Below are 20,333 nucleotides of genomic sequence, written 5' to 3'. Positions count from 1 at the left end.
TTCTACGTGAGTCAGTTCTGTCTTCTCTTTATAGAACATTCTTACAGAGCTAGAGCCATGCCATGACTGCCTCTGTGCACAGGGCTTATAGTCTGAGGAGTGAGTGAGTGAAGTTGCTCAGTCGTTTCTGACTCTTTGCGACCCCATGGACTGTAGCCTACCATGCTCCTACATCCATGGGATTTTCCAGGCAATGTACTGGAGTGTGTTGCTATTTCCTTCTCCAGAGGATCTTCCCAAACCAGGGATCGAACCTGGGTATCCTGCATTGTAGGCAGATGCTTTACTGTCTGAGCCACCAGGGAAGTCAGTCTGAGGGGATGGCTATGATTCCCACCACTCCCTAGTGATTTTCCCTAGCTGAGGTCAAGGGCCATTTATCTCCTTTAGTGGCTCTTGCTCTTCTGTGTTTCTTACAACTGAATCATGGCATTTTATTTATCTTTATGACTTGCTTAATCCCTGTGGTCCTCTGTGTGTGCATCGTGAGCAAAATGGCATATCCATTTTTTAGTATGTTTTTATGCTTACCTTGCCTGTGTCTTTTCATTTAAATGTTATTGCAAGTAAAGGGTGCTTTTCAGTGATGCATACATTTTAAAGAAGGAAAGATTGGCCTTGGCAGAAAACTAGTAAAGAGGTAAGTGTGGGTGAACATAATTTGAGCATTACCAGTGCTCTTCTCTAGACCATTCCTAATATATACACAGTTTCATCAAGACATGTTGAAGGGGCTCAAACTCCAGCATGCTTTTTATGAGATTTTCCATATTGATGCAAAGATCCTGGAACAATAATTTTATTTGTTAGCATGCTTACACATCTGTCTTCCTAGCTGAGATGAGTAAAGTATACAGGAAACACATTACAGATAGCAAACCAGAGAAAGACCGGGGCTTCCCAAGTGGTGCAGTGGTAAAGAATCCACCTCCCTGTGCAGGAGACACAAGATATGTGGGTTCAGTCCTGAGTTGGGAAGATCCTCTGGATTAGGAAGTGGCAACCCAGTCCAGTGTTCTTGCCTGGCAAATTCCATGGACAGAGGAGCCTGGAGGGCTACAGTCCATGGGGTTGCAAAGAGTCAGACATGACTGAGTACCCCCACACACAAAAACTGAAGCGCAGTGTGAATGGAAGTTTCAGTGCATCAGCTGATCAATTCATAGGTGTTTACCCAGGGGCTCTTCTGTATAAGTCCTGTTAGTTACACACTCACTGGTATAATCAGAAAGGTGGTGTTTTATCTTTGAATTATAAGAAAAAGGGTTAATAAAAGTAGTTTTTTAACCAGAAATTCTGAATGACCTAATGACAAAAGTAGTGATTTTCATAGGACAGTTTTACTTCTAACATCAGAATTAGTTTTTATTCTATAGTTTTAGACTTGCCACAGTACTTTAACTTCAACGAAGGTATAGTCTCATGCTTCAGAAAACAAGTTCTGTTAGTTTTATAGTCAAGGGGAGTTCTCTCTTCAATTTTCTACTTTACCAGTGAAGAAACCAAACTGGGCTTCTATGGAAAGCAATTCATTGTTTTAGTCAGTTATGGCACAAATGGGTATGAGCAGAGAATTTCTGCTTCTGAGACAAAAGCAACACTATAATAAAACCTATCCTAAGTGTTACCTGTATCAGACAGCAACTTTCTTGCTTTCTATTATTCCATATTGCCCTGTTTGTTCTTTGAAATGTCATCAATGACTCTTATAGGGGAACTAATCTACTTTAACTAGTCTCTTAGGTAGTCACTTTAATCTTGGGTTCATGTTACTCCTTTTTTCACGCTTCATTTTACCTCTGAATTTATAGTTATCAGATTTATCAAAGTGACCCAGAGGTCTGGTCATTACATGTAGAATCAATGGAAATGGTGCTGAGTCTGTCATCTGCCATGTCTCTAGAAAAACGAATTTCTCTTCCATCTCTAACCCAGAGGGATGGTATGGGGAGGGAGGAGGGAGGAGGGTTCAGGATGGGGAACACATGTATACCTGTGGCAGATTCATTTTGATATATGGCAAAACCAATACAATATTGTAAAGTTAGATAAAATAAAATAAAAAAAAGAAAAAAAAATAAACTCAACTATCCCTTGTTTTAAAAAAAATAATAATTTAGCTTTGAATATTAAATATTAAAATTTATTTGGCTAAAGACAAAATTAAGGATAGAGTAATTTGTTCTTGGGAGCTGAAGACTTTCATATATAGAAATATCTTCTAGTAATGAATTTCTTTAACTATCTTAAAAACAGAAAACAAGCATGCATAGAGACCTAGGCAAAGACTTGTTTAAGCAAAATAGTGAATGAAGATCATGGCATCTGGTCCCATCACTTCATGGGAAGTAGATGGGGAAACAGTGGAAACAGTGTCAGACTTTATTTTTGGGGGCTCCAAAATCACTGCAGATGGTGACTGCAGCCATGAAATTAAAAGACGCTTACTCCTTGGAAGGAAAGTTATGTCCAACCTAGATAGCATATTGAAAAGCAGAGACTTTACTTTGCCAACAAAGGTTTGTCTCGTCAAGGCTATGGTTTTTCCTGTGGTCATGTATGGATGTGAGAGTTGGACTGTGAAGAAGGCTGAGCGCCGAAGAATTGATGCTTTTGAACTGTGGTGTTGGAGAAGATTCTTGAGAGTCCCTTGGACTGCAAGGAGATCCAACCAGTCCATTCTGAAGGAGATCAGCCCTGGGATTTCTTTGGAAGGAATGATGCTAAAGCTGAAACTCCAGTACTTTGGCCACCTCATGTGAAGAGTTGACTCATTGGAAAAGACTCTGATGCTGGGAGGGATTCGAGGCAGGAGGAAAAGGGGACGGCAGAGGATGAGATGGCTGGATGGTATCACTGACTTGATGGACGTAAGTCTGGGTGAACTCCGGGAGTTGGTGATGGACAGGGAGGCCTGGCGTGCTGCGATTCATGGGGTCACAAAGAGTCGGACACGACTGAGCGACTGAACTGAACTGAACTGAACTGTGATAGTCCCAATATTCTAATTTCAGGTTTCTTTGTAATAGTGATAGACTTATCTCTTTATCTTCCTTAAATATTTTTCTGCATTTCATTCTGATGGCAATGGTGCCATTGGCATGTTAAGGCTTTAGGTCCAGGGTTTCTACAACATTATCTTGGTCTATGGAGAGAGGAAGCTCTGCAGTGAATCATAGCCTCCTTATGTACACAGTAACCCATACATGGCATTTGATTTAATATTTCATAAAAGAAGGACCAAGAATAAGAATCGAGCATTTTATTTGGTAAAGCATTATACCATCACATACTTAAAACTACACCTGATAATTCTCATTTTAATAAGTGGAAAACATTTGGAAGAGTGCATCAAAGGAAAAAAGAATCTCAAATTGGAGTTACCTTGTTCTTAAGAACAGTATAAACAATTTATTGCAGGCATTTACCAGACAGTTAAGTATCCAGAAAAACTAATCAGGGTTTCATGTAGTCTAAGAAATACACAACCGTCATTAATATGCAACCAGTCACCAGTATGTGGAGTCACTTGGATCTAGCGTATTTCCTTCTCTCAGTCCTGTTCCTCTGACGTCCTATAGTCACTTACCCTGGAGGTCAGATTTAGGTAAAATCCAGTACATACTCAGTTTATACCATAAGAGGGCACAGTTTTGTACTCTATGTGGTTTATAAAGGATAGTACTTTTGCATCTTGTAACCTTAGGGACAAAAGTTCCAGTGCTCAGTAATTATGTTGTGCAATTCCAGGGAGCTCCACCTCTGATATCCTACTTACATAGACGGGAGCAGAATTTTTCAACCTATTGGCATTTTATAGGGAGGATTTATTTTCAGGGAAAATGAGGGACCACTTAAGATGAATCCTTAGGGAATCTTTTCAATAAAGACCCTTTGGAAATCACTCTCCTCAAAAACAAAAAATCGCTGCTGTTCCTAAAATGCGGGACAATTAAACACTATGGAATCTCAGAACCGAGTAGTCAGACAGCCTCAGTATTGTCAAGAATTAGGGCATTGTTTGTTAATGTAAAAAACATGTCTACAATCTATCAAAACATAAAATGAGTCACAGTTTGAATGTTCATTAATTGAAATTGTATTTTATCAATCATAAAGGTATTTCAGTGAACTATATATATAATACAACTTATATGTATAAAATTAGGCTACACAGTGTTTGTTTCAAGGTCTCATGGTTTTCTCTGTGATCTGGTCTGCCAGAGGTTCAGGATCTGTAGCTTGGGAATTGTTGGGGTAAAACATTAAATAGAAACAAGGGACTATTCAGATTTTGTTTCATTTTTCACTACAAAAAAATATAAAAGATTTCTGGATAATATTACTTAATGGACTAAGAATGTATGAGACATAGAACATATTGAAAATTGCCTGCAAATGCACCAGGCCTGATCTAAAAACCAATATTAGTTTTTAAAAACAAACAATAGAAATTTATATAATCTGAATCTCATGCTGGGGGATAGTTCCTGCAGTGCTTGTAAGGGGAGTAGTGACTAGTAGTTACATAAGCTAGAAATTGCCAGTCAGTAGACTTCTAAAAAAGTTTATTATGATAATGTTCAGACAAAAGTAAAAAATAGCTTAATAAACTTACACATCCTCCAGCCGCAACAATTATCAACATTTTGCAATGTTGTGTCATCTGTTTTCCCAATTTTTTCTAAATTATTTAAAAACAATTTGCAGACTCCATAAATTCTTTAGAATATTATTACTGATGGCTGATGAGTTTTTCATTACCATAACTAATAATATTAATATCTAATAACTAGTCCATGTTCAATTTACCTAATTACTTAAAACATGTCTTTTTACTATTTTTTTAAAGCAAAATTTAAACAAAGTCCATGCATCACACTTCCTCAGTTGTTGTAAAGTTCTATCCTTTGTGGCAATTTTTCTCTATTTTTTTTCCTCTTTGCCATTTATTTGTTGAAAAATGAGCTAGATTTGGACAAATTTTTTACATTCTGGATTTGGCCTTTCTTTGTGGCATCATTTACTAATTTATCTTTTTAATTCATTCCCCATATTTCCTGTGAAGGGTCGATCTAGGGAAATCCCTGGTGATCCAATAATCTAATGTGACTCCACACCTCTACTGCTGAGTATAGGAAAAACATAGTATGTTTAGTATGTTTAGAGTTTCAGGCCTCCTCTGATAGGTCTTGGAAGCATATCCTCTGTGGATAAGGGGGTACTGCGCTACAAAAATTATTTCATGAGTTCACAGAAATAGTAGCAGTTCAAATTGCAGATATTAGGGTACTTAACTTTGATTTTTATACTCCTCCTCCTCCTTTAGTTTGAAAATCTTGCTTCCTAGTGGCATTAACATAATTACATGGTCCTTTTAATCCACAATATGCTCATAATAGTTTCAAAATAACATGCTGTCTTTTCTACAAATAATAAGACCACTGAGTATAATTGAAGATTTCTTTTTCATTCTTTGTGTCCTTAGGATATAACCCACAAGGACTGTATAGTGAAAGCATTTTATTTTTAATCTCTCAACACAATTTCTTTATATGGTTGTTCCACCAACTTAACATAGTTAAATTCATTTGCTTCAATTTCTTTTCAAAAAAAAGGAGTACTTTTTCATTTTTTAACTTTAGTTTGGTTTATTATTTATGTAAAATATTTGCAGTGCTCCAAAGTAAAAACTCAAAATGGCAGTATAACTTTCTCCTTATTCTTGCTCCTCTTAATATGTAACAAGTTTTAGTATATTTTTCTGTTTTTTAAATAATATGTATGTATGCAAATACTTAGTGTATATATATGTGTGTGTGGATATATACACATACACATATATATGCTATGCTGCTGCTGAGTCACTTCAGTTGTGTCCCACCCTGTGCGACCCCATAGACGGCAGCCCACCAGGCTCCCCTGTCCCTGGGATTCTCCAGGCAAGAACACTGGAGTGGGTTGCCATTTCCTTCTCCAATGCATGAAAGTGAAAAGTGAAAGGGAAGTCGCTCAGTCGTGTCCGACCCTCAGCCAACCCCATGAAGTGCAGCCTACCAGGCTCCTCTGTCCATGGGATTTTCCAGGCAAGTGTACTGGAGTGGGGTGCCATTGCCTTCTCTGACATATGCTATATATATCTATATATACACATATACATACATATTCTGTCCATGGGTTTCTCAAGGCAAAAATATTGAAGTGGTTTGCCATTCCCTTTTCTAGTGGCCCACATTTTGTCAAAACTCTCCACCATGACCCATCCATCTTGGGTGGCCCTACATGGCATAGCTCAGAATTTCATTGAGTTAGACAAGGCTGTGGTCCATGTGATCAGTTTGATTATTTTTCTGTCAAACTAATTAAAAGTTAAATTTAAAAATTAGTTTTTGATTACTTTACTGACAAAGGTCTGTCTAGTCAAAGCTATGGTCTTTCCTGTAGTCATGTACGGATGTGACAGTTGGACTATGAAGAATGCTGAGCGCAGAAGAATTGATGCTTTTCAACTGTGATGTTGGAGAAGACTCTTGAGAGTCCCTTGGACTGCAAGGAGATCCAGCCAGTCAATCCTCCAGGAAATCAGCCCTGAATATTCACTGAAAGGACTGATGCTGAAGCTGAAACTCCAATACTTGGGCCACCTGATGTGAAGAGCTGACTCATTGGAAAAGACTTGAGGCTGGGAAAAATTGAAGGCAGGAGGAGAAGGGGACGGCAGAGGAGGTGATGGTTGGATGGCATCACCGACTCAATGGACATGAGTTTGAGCAAGCTCCGGGAATTGGTGATGGACAGGGAAACCTGGCGTGCTACATTCCATGGGGTCACAAAGAGTCAGACACGGCTGAGTGACTGAACTGAACTGACATATACATATAGATAAACGTGCATTCACTCACATGTGTACATGTGTTTGTACCTATACAAAGAAACTCCTGTATCCTCTGTTTTTTTTTTTTTTTTTTTTTACACAAATATACTATAAAAGGTGTTCAACACATTGGTTTATTTCACCCAACAACTTATCTTGGTGATCACTGTTTAACAATAGAGTGAGGTTGTCCTCATTCATTTTGACAGCTAAACAGTACTCAATTCGTGTTTATTTAAGCAGTCTCCTAAATATAGGCATTGATCCCCCCACCAGTATTTTCTTAATAAAAATACCATTGCAATGAATGATCTTTGTATGTGACATTTTGTATCACTGTCAGTGTATTTTAAAGAAATTTCCTAGTAGATTGCTGAGATAAGGGTAATTGTATATATTTTGCTAGACATCAAATTCCCTTGGGTTGTCTTGTTTTGCATTCCCAGTGTATAAGAGTACTGGTTCCTTCACCACAGAGTATGTTGCCAAAATTTTAGATGTTTGACACTTAAATTGTTGAGAAATCATGTCTGAGAATAGTTTTGCATTTTGTATTTGAATGAGGATGCTGCTGCTGCTGCTGCTGCTAAGTCGCTTCAGTCGTGTTGGACTGTGCGACCCCATAGAGGGCAGCCCACCAGGCTCCCCCATCCCTGGAATTCTCCAGGCAAGAACACTGGAGTGGGTTGCCATTTCCTTCTCCAATGCAGGAAAGTGAAAAGTGAAAGTGAAGTCGCTCAGTCATGCTCAACTCTTTTTTTTTTTTTTTTAATTTTATTTTATTTTTAAACTTTACATAATTGTATTAGTTTTGCCAAATATCAAAATGAATCAACTCTTAGCAACCCCATAGACTGCAGCCTACCAGGCTTCTCCGTAGCACATTTATATATACTTTTTCTTTCTTCCTTTTTTTGTTTCATTAAAAAAAATTTTTTTTACAAATTCTCAAGGAGGCTTTTTGTGTTTATTCTTCTCAAACATTTAATGTTCTTTGCATTTTCTAAGGTATTAAACTTTTATCTTTGATATGTTACTGGTATTTTATTTTCTAGTTTGGACTCTGTCTTCTAATCTTATGATGTTTGTGTTTGCTATGCAGACACTGTTTTGTCAATGTACAGAAATTTACTAGTCTATTCTCTTTATTGATTCTATTCATTGATCGTAATTAGGGAAATATTCTCCAGTCTTTATTATAAAGAAATTTACCCATTTTATTCTAGTACATATCTGGTTACTTTTTTTTTTCACATTTTGGTTTCTGATGCATTCGAAATTTATCACAATGTATGATGTGAGCAATGAACCAAGTATGCACTATTCCATATGAGCGTACAATTTTCTGAGCTCTGATTTGGGATCCTGTATTTATTAAGGTTGAGCTTCCCTGTGGACGAGGATTCGTTTCTGGACTTTCTACCCTGTTCCACTGTTAAGTCTGGTCATTCATGTGCCAATACCATATAATTTAGTTATAGAAGCTTTATAACATTTTAATGTCTGGAAGAAGTACCACCACCCCCAACTTTTTAGGATTTCTCTGGCTATCCCTTGGTTATTTTTCCATACAAATTTAAAATGAACTAGTATAGCTTTAGAAATGATTCTTATGATATTTTCCTGAGGTTGTATTAAATGTATGAAGTAAATTAGAGAAGGTTATAATTTTTGTAACACTGTGTTTTCATATCTAAAAACATGGAATGTATTTTCCTGTCCTTAAGTCTATTTCTGTGTATTTTAGGAAATATGATATTTTTAAGTAAAGCATTTAATAAAGCATGTTATTATAGCCACACTTCCTTAGTTATATTGACAAGTAAGCTAAACTTCCTAACTTGAAATACTCACATTGATTGATATGAAGTTAATAAATGTCTTTCATAGCAGGTAAGTTTCTATTGAAAAATATTCAAGAAATCTATCCTTTATTACTTCATAAATGATTTTTTTCTACCCTAGTTATCAGAAGAATTTAAGTGAGGCTGTTAATATTTCCATTTGAGTATCCTGTGTAGTATATTTCAGTTCAGTTCAGTTGCTCAGTCGTGTCCAACTCTTTGCCATCCCATGAATCGCAGCACGCCAGGCCTCCCTGTCCATCACCAACTCCCGGAGTTCACCCAGACTCACGTCCATCAAGTCAGTGATGCCATCCAGCCATCTCATCCTCTGTCGTCCCCTTCTCCTCCTGCCCCCAAATCCCTCCCAGCATCAGAGTCTTTTCTAATGAGTCAACTCTTCGCATGAGGTGGCCAAAGTATTGGAGTTTCAGCTTTATCATCAGTCCTTCCAAAGAACACCCAGGACTGATCTCCTTTAGAATGGACTGATTGGATCTCCTTGCAGTCCAAGGGACTCTCAAGAGTCTTCTCCAACACCACAGTTCAAAAGCATCAATTCTTCAGCACTCAGCTTTCTTCATAGTACTCCATAGTGAAATTAGACCTTTAGTCATATATTCATCAGAGAAGGCAATGGCACCCGACTCCAGTACTCTTGCCTGGAAAATCCCATGGACGGAGGCGCATGGAAGGCTGCAGTCCATGGGGTCGCTGAGGGTCAGACACAACTGAGCGACTTCACTTTCACTTTTCACTTTCATGCATTGGAGAAGGAAATGGCAACCCACTCCAGTGTTCTTGCCTGGAGAATCCCAGGGACGGCGGAGCCTGGTGGGCTGCCGTCTATGGGATCACACAGAGTCCGACACAACTGAAGTGACTTAGCAGCCCCAGCAGCATCATATATTCATATTTACATATAGATGGTCTTAGGGTCAGGTAAACTTTAGCCCTCATACCTTAATTCAATTTAACTGAATGAACAATTAAATACAAGTAGACACAAATTATCTACTCATTAAAATGTGTTAGAACCTGATGAAAATTGTTTTCTTTTCTTTTTTTTAATGTAATTTTATTTTTTAACTTTACAATATTGTATTGGTTTTGCCATATATCAAAATGAATCCGCCACAGGTATACATGTGTTCCCCATCCTAACTCTCCTCCCTCCCCATACCATCCCTCTGGGTTGTCCCAGTGCACCAGCCCCAAGCACCTTATGTTTATATCTGCATGGTCCGCTTTATTATTTTGATCAAATTAAATAAACTGAATAGTAATGCAAAATGTCTACTCATAGAAAAGAAAAACAACCTACCTGAAGCTTGTGCAAGCCTTGTGGTTGAGCTCTTTAATATGTAACAGAACTATCTTTGTAACTTTAGGGACCTAGGTTAGAAGAACTTCCCAAGCAGCATTGTGTGCAGTGGTTCTCATATGAGAGTGGTACCTTGCCATTTACGGGGAATCTGGGAGTAGGTGTGGATATTATTTATTTGACATATAAACAGTGGGGAGAACACTGTTACCGTTTTGTAGACAAGACCAGGAAAGCAGATGTTTAGCTAGAAATAGAGTCTTTGTGATGGAGAATTATATTGCCCAAGTTCTGGGTGAGGTATTGGAAGTCTCCCAGGACATCTGGATTCCTTGCTTTTGTGTTGCATGGTTAGGACACCATTAATTATTCATTCAGAATTCCCACTGAATTCAGATTCCTGTTGAGTGAGGGCATAAGTAGAATCAGACCAGCTGATTATTTGTCATATTATTTATGTGTGACCAGGAGCAAAGTTGTGTGCCTTTTTTCTAGTAGAGCCCATAAATCAATAAACACTATGTAGTATGCCAGAGAATATGAAGTTAAATTTGTGAAGGTCTGTTTTTCATTCTAGTGCTTATATATTTTTGTGCAGGGCTTATATTGAACAGAAATTATTACAATTATGTTTTCCCTAATGCATGTTCCTGCAGGGAAAAATAAAAACCAGTCAAGGGATACTGAGGCATTGGCATAACTTTATTATTTCCACTTCTCACACTGCAGTAGTTCCATGGCAAGAATATGTACCTTCCTTAACAATATTTCACAATGCCAAACAATATTTCACTACTGCTATGAGGATTGTACTTTGAACACTCTTTGTCCTAACTATCTGCTCTATGGTGTAGCAAAGTTGTTCTCCTTTTTCTGAAAAGAAATATTGTTTACAAATTTATGCTCTTGAATCTGCCTACTGAAGTGATGCTTCTTTGCAAGGTGCCATTTCTGGAAACAAGGTCATCAATTGAAAGAGCAGGTCTTATTATTTTAACAGTAATACTTGGCAAGATGTTCTTTGGGAAGTAAGTGTAATTGTTATCATGTGTACTGGCTTAGGGAAAAACAAACAAACAGTAAAAACCAAAAGAAAATGTTAGGTCATCATTTAACCCTTTTAAAAGGAAGAAGATATTTACTTCAAAGTTAAACAGATTCATTAAATACATACTGAAACAGAAAACACATGTAAGAAGATTAATGCTGAGTATCAGCAGAAACTTTCTTTTTAAATTCCAAGCACCAAGGATAGCCTACCCAAACTAAAAAGCCTACAGTCCTGCAAGTCACTACTGCAGTCTTGCTTAAATATGTCAGAAGTGGGCACAGGAAATAAGAGTTGGCAGTTTTCCTGTCTGTTATAAAAAGACGGAAGCCCATCATGAATGAAAGCACACAACACTACATTTGCCATCTGCATAGCTTCCAAACCTCTTGTATTTTATAGCAGTAGCCTGCCAAAACCCCAGCAAGCCAAAACCAGAATAAACCCCAATCTGAAAGAGAGAATATGGCAAATAATAAAATCATCCAGACAGCAGAGAAGTAAAATTGCAGAAAATCAGCCTGAAATAACAAAACTGTCAAGCAGAGTTGAGAAAGCTAGGAAATGCCTACAAAAGAGGATCTGGAGGAAAAATGAAGGCTGAGGATAATACAAACCATTGTTCAGTTGAAAGGTTTTGCAAAACAAGTGTGCTGGCTGGTAAGAAAATATTAAGCTTTTCCAGAAAATTGTTACTTCCTCATTTCTAATATTTTAGTTATGTTTGCTTGCGATAAAGCAAACTTTATGTCTTTGAACTGTTGGATCCCATTTTATTTTGATAAAAGAATGGACTTCCAAGAGATATTCAAAACAAGTCAGGGTTTAATAGCTTTTAATTTGTCACTTGGGATATGTTAAAAGTTAGAAGGCAAATAAACATAGCTTGGCAACATTTACAGTTAATAAAGTTCAGTTCATTTTTAAGCAGTTGCTAAGGTGATTTTGACTTTGATTTTTCATAGGTTACTAGTGCAACTCTAGCAATCAAATGTACCAAGCTCCTCCAATATATATTAATAGAAAATCAAGGAGAAACAGGTATATATAGAAATTTTTTGAAGTGACCTAAGCTTCATCTAAGGAATGAAAAGGCAAATTAAAATGAGTTCATGTTTTAGGCTGTAGACCATCTCTATTCCCACTCCAACCCCTCCTCACATTCACAATTCTATCCTAAAAGCAATATTGAAGGTCTCTCCCATTTCCTTAAAAGCTGGAAGATGAAAGCATGGAAGTAAGGTATTTGCCAAACAGATTTAAAAGTGTGTGTGTATGTATCTTTTATTAAATACTCAGTCTTGGTGGTTTTTTCCATCTCTGGCCAAGGCATTTCTTTTGGATTTGGATTCCCCAAATCCAGTTAAAGATGATAAGGTACAGTTAGGTTTTCTATCTGGTTGACAATTGCACCTCAGAGCAGGGCTCCGCAGAAATTATCGCTTCTAATGGTCGTCTAGAACTGGAAACACCTCCATATTATATCATGAGCCCTTGAGATCTGAACATCCCTTCTGCTCAATGTTCAAAGCCTATTGACAAGCCTTGTTCTATTAGGTCCCAGGAAGTGCTCAAGACAGAGAGACTGGGCACACACTAGGCTCAACATGCTTTGAGATTGAAGGAGGTGGGTAAATTTTGCAATACTAGGAAACTCAGTGATATTTCTAGTTAGGGTTCTTAAGAATGAGGATGTTTACTTCATCTGTTAGTATATCAAGAAGCATGAAAATAAAGAGTAGGGAGAAAAGAATTGTTAGGGTCAAAGAGAATGTCAATAGAAGAAAGCTATGAGGAGATATTAGGGTTTCCTTGGTAGCTCAGCTGGGAAAGAATTGACTTGCAATGCAGGAGACCCAGGTTCAATTCCTTGGTTGGAAAGTTCCCCTGGAGACGGGATAGGCTACCCACTCCAGTATTCTTGGGCTTTGCTGGTGGCTCATAAGGTAAAGAATCTGCTTGCAATGTGGGAAACCTTCGATCCCTGAGTTGGAAAGATCCCCTGGAGGAAGGCCTGGCAACCCACTCCAGTTTTCTTGCCTGGAGAATCCCCATGGAATGAGGAGCCTGGTGGGCTACAGTCCATGGGGTCGGAAAGAGTTGGACACAACTGAGTGACTAAGCACAGCACAACATGAGGAGATATTACTTCACTTTGAACTCCTAGAGCTTTATCAAGTAAGGGACAGAGGGGATCCATCTTTTTCCTGGGTGCTTTTGCTCCAGGCTAGGGTGTTGCTGCTCCTGAATATATATTCAAGGTGCTCAGAGTTTATGGAGGAAACTGGAGGAGTAAGATACTTGAGTTTCTCTAAGGACTTTTTCTAGGGATGGTGGCAACTCCTTTAAGACAGAAGCATCTCTTAGCTGTTTTTTTGGCAACCCTGTGCTAATTTCTATTTGTACCAAAAAAATCTTTATCTCAAAGCAGATTAGTGCAGAACAGGGATCCGTAGTTTGGTCATAATGAGGATGAACTCAGGGTCCCCTGTAGGGTATTGAGGACAGCAGGAAGCAAGTGGCTGGTGAGATTATTGCAGATCAACTTTGAGGTTCTCTGTTTCTAAGAGCACAAAAAGCTCCTTACAAATAGGGACTGTATCTTTGTATCACTGGTTTTAATCTGTTCTCTGATACACAGTGAGTGCTCAATAAATGGTTTTTGAATAAATGAATATCCCAGTACAGTGTACTCTGAAGTCATTTAATTAGATATGAAGACTGACTCTGCTATTTATTAGGTGTGTAACCTTGGGTAAGTTAATTAATCTCTCCGAACCTCAGTTTCCACATCTATAAAATTATAATAATCATATTCAGATTGCTGTGAATATTAAGCAAGAATATTGAAAACGTCTAGGACAATGTTTCTTATTTTCTCTCTTCCCTCTGCTCACTTATTTTCTTTGAAATATCTTCCTATCTTTAATTTTTATTTTTTTATTCATTTGCCAAGATTGAGCTCAAGCATGATTTTCTCTGAAGAATTTTTCCCCATCCTGCTTTTCCCTTCTCCTCCCACCTAAGTGGGTATAAGCTTTCCTTTAGGCCCTTTTGCTGTTGCAATCATAATTCAAAGTCCGTGTGGTTGTTTTTATTCAATGACTCATTTTTGTGGGATGGGTTGTACTTCTTATTAAAATATATTTTCCATATGAAAAATATATAAGCAAAATATCCACAAAAAAAATCATTGCTTGGTTCCAGAGAAAAGTTTCATATGAAAATTGTTCTGTGTAGCAGGAAATCTATGAATCCTTAGTTTGCTATGTGAGATGAACCTGCATAGATCAGTTTAAAAAGTTTGGCATCAATAATAATTTTTTCTGTTACCTATCTAGAACTTATATCAATGAATCTTTGTACTATGTATCACTTGACAAGTGACAATAAACAAGATTCTTTATGAAAAAAATGTTATTCAAATGTGCAAATTAGAAGAATAAATTGTGGTTCTAGTCCAATGAATGGTCAACCTGATCTTCCTTTTTTGGCTAGTCTTAAGTATGGTTTATGCTTGATTATGGTTGATGCTTTTGAACTGTGGTGTTGGAAAAGACTCTTGAAAATCCCTTGGACTGCAAGGAGATCCAACCAGTCCATCCTAAAGGAGATCAGTCCTGAGTGTTCATTGGAAGGACTGATGCTGAAGCTGAAACTCCAATACTTTGGCCACCTGATGTGAAGAGCTGACTCATTGGAAAAGACTCTGATGCCAGGAAAGATTGAGGACAGGAGGAGAAGGGGACGACAGAGGATGAGATGGTTGGGTGGCATCATCAACTCAAAGGACATGGGTTTGGGTGGACTCCGGGAGTTGGTGATGGACAGGGAGGCCTGGCATGCTGTGGTTCATGGGGTTGCAAAGAGTCAGACTCAACTGAGCAACTGAACTGAACAGAGTATGGTTTAAGATGATATTCTAACAGCTTTTCTAATGAAATATCTTTTGATAACAGATGTTATGAAATATCTATTTCATAACAAAGAAAATAAGAAATAAAGAATTAGGGATAAAAGAGTCAAAATCTAAGTAGAACTAAATTGAAATAGTCCTTAATTGCAATAGTTCTTAAAGATGACCTAATTCATTGCCTATCATTGTTTTACAGGCAAGGAATCAGATCCAGAGGGGAGACTTGGTTAAATCGCAAAACTGGTAAGTAGCAAAGAGCAGAAGAGATTATAATTTGGGCTGTTTTTTCTCACCACTACAAGATATTATTTGTATTTCTACTTGTTTAATTTTCTCACTTGGAAAGCCATTATCCTTATGTAAGTTTTAAGCTGTGTCCATCTGATGCAAAGACAAAAGGCTCAAGAGTAGAGTATTCAGAAAACTCTGTTTGCTATTAGGGAGGCATATAGTTAATCATGGTTAGTTGAATGGCTTTACTTTCCTTAAAATATGACTTTGGGTAGGGGAGTAGCAGATCCAGCATTCTCACCTCCAAAGCAGTGTATGAGGAAGAATCTGAGAAGGTAAGACATTTGTGTTAATTCCTTGTTCTGTGGTGGTTTCACTGTAAAAATGATTGTTATTCCATTATGCAATAGAAATGTGAGAACTGTTGAGTATTTAAATTGCAAATAAGATATTTTTTAATACATTTTCTAAAATACTGCATAATTCAGAGTTATTACTGTACTCCTATGGGTAAGAGAGTCTTAGCACTTCTTTATTAGCTTTAGTTTCCAGTAATCAATCAGTAATTACATAATAAAGAGATGGAATTGGATGTTTAGCGCAAAAATATGTAACTGCCACATGTTCCTGTATTATAATTAGCCCTTGACTGTGATCATCAGTGGAGAGAGAAGTTGGAATACCATCTCTCTGGGACTCCCTGAAAAGCCCAGCTGAGATGGATCTTGAACAATCACTTCTACTCTTGTTCCTCTCCTTCTGATAGTGAAAATGGTTTAACTCCTTATTGTGAATAACGCCACTGAAGAATTACTTGAACGCATGAAGCTACATCCTTGCTACAATGAACATTCTCACTCTAGCCTGTGCAAAATGAGTAGATGTTTAGCACCTTCTCTCCATGATATAATTGAAATGCTTAAAAGTACCCTCCAAAATTGAACACTGACTGAATGTTTGATAATATTAAGAATATATCGAGGTAAGTTTTTAGAAGTGATAATCATATTGTGGTTAAGTTTGTTAAAAACAAAACAACAGGCACCAAATGGGGCGGCTTGTGCCAGATCCTGTGTTACCAAACTGAGGCTTAATTATAGTTTTGGCTCTCTCCAAATGTGGTCATAGGTTGGGAATCACATGATCAGTGCTAGTTAGGTAATTGTTCTGACAGACCCCACCATCCTCTGAAGGAAAGCAGTCTTTCCATAACCACTCCGCTTTTAAGCCTAGTATACTTCCTTGTTCCTGCTACTTTCTGCCCGTAAAAGTCTTTCATTTTGTACCATTCCTAGGAGTTCCTTCCTATCTGTTAGATTAAATCCTGCCTGATTCATGTTTTACTGAAGAAAGCCAATAAGATCTTCAAAATTTACTAAGCTGAATTCTGTTTTTTTAAATAGTTTTTATAAAGAGTCCTTAATATTTAGAGGTATATATGAAAGTATTTTTGGGTGACATAATATGACATCTGTAATTTTCTTCGAAATAACTATGTAGCGGGGTAAGTGGGAAAATATGTGAAATAAGACTGGCTACAAATTGGTAATTGTTGAAGGAGGATAGTCTTTATAATTTTCTCTTTACTTTGCTAATGCTTGAAATTTTTATAATAAATTATAAAAAAGATCAAATACATAAAATATATTTTTTCCTGTTTCAGACAAGGCTGCCAGCATGGTTGATCAAACTCTATCAGTTAATCCACTTTCATGAATTAAAAACTCTCATAACTCTAATAAAGTATTAACGCAAAAAACAGAGTTGAGGGTAGGGGAAAATTTAACAAAACAAGAACCAAACCTACCTATTAATTCTTGACACATGTTAACTTTGTTATTATTGATAACATGAGGGCATATTATTTAAATTTAATAGTTGATGTATGGCAAAACCAATACAATATTATAAAGTAATTAACCTCCAATTAAAATAAATAAATTTATATTAAAAAAAAGAAAAGAATAAAAGAAAAAGTATCTGACACTTTCTATGTACCAACCACTATGTTAAATGCTGGGAATATAAAGATGGTTAGGTATCATCTATAACTATATAATGTATTTTAAGTGGTGTAACATACGTTAGAATAAAATGCTGGAGGAACCAAAATGAAAGAACAGTTTTTCTTCAGGGATTGAGAATAAGGACCATGAAAAGGTGATAACTGAGCTAGCTATGATTGAGGAGGAGTTTGCTGTGTAGAAACGTCTGTTTTTAAATAGGATTATCAAGGATTATTTAATTTGTGTTACCCTCTGCATAAGGAAATTTCCTGAGGGAGCGTTCATCTGCATGTTCAGTGGTTCCACGTGGTTTCCAGTGGCCCACCATTGACAGGGGCCTTAGGCCATGATTCATTTATTCATTTGATCAGAATGACTTGCTTAGGAGAAATAAGTTTATAAAAGGGGAAATGGCCCCGTAAGAAACTGAGGGTGGTATGCTAATAGCACTAATTTTGCCAGGTGTTCAGTGTGATGGCAAAGTATCCCTAATTGATAAACTCTTTTATCTAGCTTTATAGTACTTCACTTTTTACATAGCATCCTCAAGATCCACTCCTGGGGACACTCTCCTTGTTCCTGTTGCTAGGTACAGGTTAGGTACTACAGGTCTTTCAACGTACAATCTCTTTTTTGGTATGCCCAGCATTTCAGATATGGGCTATGCCGTGACTTGACTCTGTTTATGGATGTGATGGCCCGGGAGACAGAGGGACAAATCCTTCAGGGCATGCCTTGTCTTGGAAAAACCTTGCTTTATTTGAGGTATTTTCATCTTCACGCAAGCATGGGATTGAGGGCCCAGGACTGTATCTTCTAACAATAGGTGAGAGCTAGTCCACTTTCACAGAAACAGAGGGTTCAGGGATATCTACAGTTTGTTTCTCAAGTGCATCTTCTCAAATGTACCTTTCCTAAATTTCCCATTCCTTTACTCTCAGAGCTTCCCTGGTAGCTCAGAGTTAAAGAATCTGCCTGCAATCCAGGACACCCAGGTTTGACCCCTGGGACAGGAAGATCCCGTGGAGAAAGGGAATGGCAACCCACTCTAGTATTCTTGTTTGGAAAATCCCATACACAGGGGAGCCTGGTGGGTTACAGTCCATGAGGTTGGACACAACTGAGCAACTAACACTAAACAACCAATAATTACTATCATAATGTCTATTTAATTTTCTTATTACTATCTATAGCTGTCTAAAATGAATATGTTTATTATCTTCACTGGCGACTAGAATGCACATTTCATATGGGTAAGGAACATTTGCTAGTGTAACCACATTGCATAGGATAGTATCTAGCTAAGAAATAGTATCTATTTCTTTCCTAGATAGACTGATTAATTTTGCATCCACATGGGTGATATTCTGCCCATCTAGATTTCCTCTACCAGGCCAGTTTACTGGTCCCTTAGTTGCTATAAAGGTTGGTTGCTCACAGCTCCTCTTACCCAGAGATTCACCTTAACTAAATGAAAGCCACCCCACCCAACAAGCAAATTCCCTCATACCAGGGCAGTCCACAGTCAGCCTCTGGCCCTTGTGCTCCCCTAAGGATCTGGCTAAAGCTAGAATCCAAACAAAGTACATCTGTATCTAGCTCCTTACTATCAATTCAGTTACTCAGTCATGTCCAACTCTTTGTGACCCCATAAATTGCAGCACACCAGGCTTCCCTGTCCATCATCAACTCCAGGAGTTCACTCAGACTCACGTCCATCGAGTCAGTGATGCCATCCAGCCATCTCATCCTCTGTTGTCCCCTTCTCCTCCTGCCCCTAATCCCTCCTAGCATCAGAGTCTTTTCCAATGAGTCAACTCTTCGCATGAGGTGGCCAAAGTACTGGAGTTTCAGCTTTAGCATCATTCCTTCCAAAGAACGCCCAGGGCTGATCTCCTTCAGAATGGACTGGTTGGATCTCCTTGCAGTCCAAGGCACTCTCAAGAGTCTTCTCCAACACCACAGTTCAAAAGCATCAATTCTTCAGCGCTCAGCCTTCTTCACAGTCCAACTCTCACATCCATACATGACCACTGGAAAAACCATAGCCTTGACTAGATGGACCTTTGTTGGCAAAGTAATGTCTCTGCTTTTGAATATGCTATGTAGGTTGGTCATAACTTTCCTTCCAAGGAGTAAGCATCTTTTAATTTCATGGCTGCTGACTCTCTTTTGAGGATTCTGAGAGTCCTGAGAGTAAAGTGAGTGTTAGTCACTCAGTCATATCTGACTCTTTGTGACCCCTTGGACTGTATCCTGCCAGGCTCCTTTGTCCATGGGATTCTCCAGGCAAGAATACTGGAGTGGTTTGCCATTTCCTTCTCCAGAATATCTTCCCAATGCTGGAATTAAACCTTGGTCTCCTGCACTGCAGGTGGATTCTTTACCAACTGAGCCACCAGGGAAGCCTGATTGCTGAGTAGTGTCTTAATTTGATACTTATTAGTTAGCAAGACATGAGAGAACATGCAAAATGTAGTAAAGAATTTGCTTTTTTTTTTCCCTCTGAAGAAGTGAGAAGCTACTGAAGTTCTTTAAGTAATGAATAGGTTGTTATGAATCTATTCAGGGAGAGAGTCTGTGTATATACAAATGTATATGTAAACATGTTTATATGTAGATATTTATGTATGTAGAAATAGATGAATATAGGACCGAGGAGCCTGGTGGGCTGCAGTCATGGGGTCGCTAGGAGTTGGACACAACTGAGCGACTTCACTTTCACTTTTCACTTTCATGCATTGGAGAAGGAAATGGCAACCCACTCCAGTGTTCTTGCCTGGAGAATCCCAGGGACAGCAGGGCCTGGTGAGCTGCCATCTATGGGGTCGCACAGAGTCGGACACGACTGAAGCGACTCAGCAGCAGCAGCAGACATACATATGTATATTTTAAAATTAGACTAATACACTCTACTTTGTTTTTTATGTAGTACATCAGTAGATAATCCTGCCTTACTCTTTTTAGATTATATAGTATTCTGTTATGGATTTAACATTTAACTTACAGTGATAGATATTTACATTATTTCTAACCATTTGGTAATATGAAGATTTCTTGAAGATTTCATTAACATTTTTGAACATGTGC

The 20,333-nt window shown here is 37.9% G+C and overlaps 1 long non-coding RNA gene across 5 annotated transcripts in view; it reads left to right on the top strand.

Annotated features, from left to right (window-relative positions):
- LOC123335099 overlaps positions 1-16,866 on the top strand; it is a 459,666-nt gene extending 442,800 nt beyond the window's left edge. For all 5 annotated transcript variants that reach the window (XR_006641412.1, XR_006641410.1, XR_006641411.1 and 2 more), the window contains 2 exons: positions 15,203-15,249; positions 15,880-16,866. This is a non-coding gene — a long non-coding RNA (uncharacterized LOC123335099). The remainder of the gene's footprint in view (positions 1-15,202; positions 15,250-15,879) is intronic.
- The last annotated feature ends 3,467 nt before the right edge of the window (positions 16,867-20,333 follow it).

Source organism: Bubalus bubalis, chromosome 9 (assembly GCF_019923935.1).
Source record: "Bubalus bubalis isolate 160015118507 breed Murrah chromosome 9, NDDB_SH_1, whole genome shotgun sequence".
In the NCBI taxonomy this organism is placed as follows: Eukaryota; Metazoa; Chordata; class Mammalia; order Artiodactyla; family Bovidae; genus Bubalus; species Bubalus bubalis.
Note: the sequence above shows the minus strand (reverse complement) of the source record. Positions and strands in the feature narration are given on the sequence as shown.